Raw genomic sequence first — 1,600 nt, forward strand, 5'->3', positions numbered from 1 at the left:
AAAGCTGAGAATTGCTGGGTTCTTTGCGTCGTTACCTTTTCTAACATAGCTTTGTAATAAAAGACTAAAGGCATCAATACACTGCGTTCAATAATGGAGAAAAATAGCGCATATAGTGCGGGTGTTGAGTAAATAAAATGATCGCTCTATTGAAGGCATGTTTGTTTTTCAATCCTTGTGCGCGCGCTGAATTGCATCAGCAAAAGCGCGCGCGAAAACTGTGTTCGGCCACCTTAAACCGGCGTAGATGAGAAAGTATATCTTCATTCTGAGGTCTCTGAGGTCAACGGGACAGAAACATAACGATACGTTTATTACCTTGGAAAACCTTGTACCACAATTAGTCAAATTACTTTTCAACAATTCAAATGATCTTAAATCTTTGATCTGTGGTGTAGCACTGAAAGTACACCATAATATATCACCTGATAAAATACCGCTGTGCGTATGACAAGCACGCATGCACATGATGTGTGAGTATTAGTTCTCATGAGTTCAAACCTAAGATCTACATTCCTTATCAAAAGCATGCATATTTCTTTTGGCGGATTCTTGGCATCTTGTAGTCACGAACAGTCAGAAGTTTTCTGAGAGGTGCAAAATTGACTTTTTCCTTCCACGAATTCCATTCTACATCTATCAACTGCCACCAACTGAAATCTAGCAGAAGCCTCCGACGGTAAGCCACTAGTCTCTGTTAATCTTTTCGGTTTTTTTTTTTTTTTTTTATCTACAGAATTTGCTTCTCCCGAAAGTTTTGCATACCAACAGCGTTGCTTTATTGGAGAAGAGGACGTTAGTAAAAAATTCGCTATATCATATCTTGATGATAGGTATATTTGGTTAAAGCAAATATCTTAAGGTGATTCCCTAAAAATAACACTTGGCGTTAGGTGTTTTTCAAATTTTGTTGTTGTTCCTAATAATACCGTTATTCGAAATGTGCGATAAAAAATAATAATTAAAAAATATATATTATGATAATTTAGAATACAAGATAAAAATTAAGAAATACGCCGTATAAATTTAAAATATAGACAAGCATGCATTAATTTATAAAAATCTAGCGTCTATAGAATTTAACTAGTGAGAAAATCTCAGATAGTGCAGAGCGCAATAGGCGATTTACATGATGGCGTCATTTGACTACAACTATCAGAATCCTTCATTTTGACTGTTTGTTATGCTAATTAGGGCAATTGCTATTTAAACCCCACTGGGAATTCAACATTTAAATAATAAAGTAAAAACGGAAGGAATTCTGGTAGTTGTGGTCAAATGAAGGCAACGTGCAAATCTGACAACATTAATCCAGCGAAAGAACAGGGTTTCTTCTTCAAATAACTGCAATAAAATTTTTGGGCTACTTGAACTGCGAAATGTTAGGACGCCAGACAAGAGTGGCACAAAGGTCAAACTACGCCATTCCTTGTCACCCATTTAGAGGTGAAAAATCAACAGTGCGCTCGTGGAAAAGACAAGAGGCCCGTTTTTTCGCAAACAGTCGTTACTAATCCGAATGAAAATCTACTTCCGATCAATATTTGTCTACAGTCTACTACTCAGGTTGCCTGAAATTCGAACTTTCATAACTAACACT

General features: G+C 36.4%; 1 protein-coding gene across 3 annotated transcripts in view; it reads left to right on the top strand.

Annotated features, from left to right (window-relative positions):
* Positions 1 to 517: 517 nt before the first annotated feature.
* The window catches only part of LOC110039753 (progranulin-like), a 9,546-nt gene continuing 8,463 nt past the window's right edge, over positions 518 to 1,600 (top strand). For all 3 annotated transcript variants that reach the window (XM_089281038.1, XM_089281039.1, XM_089281042.1), the window contains exon 1: positions 518 to 679. The gene's annotated coding sequence lies outside the window, so the exon portion shown is untranslated. The remainder of the gene's footprint in view (positions 680 to 1,600) is intronic.

This window comes from Orbicella faveolata, unplaced genomic scaffold, assembly GCF_042242905.1.
Source record: "Orbicella faveolata isolate gen_17 unplaced genomic scaffold, um_ofav_v1 contig_48, whole genome shotgun sequence".
Classification (NCBI taxonomy): Eukaryota; Metazoa; Cnidaria; class Anthozoa; order Scleractinia; family Merulinidae; genus Orbicella; species Orbicella faveolata.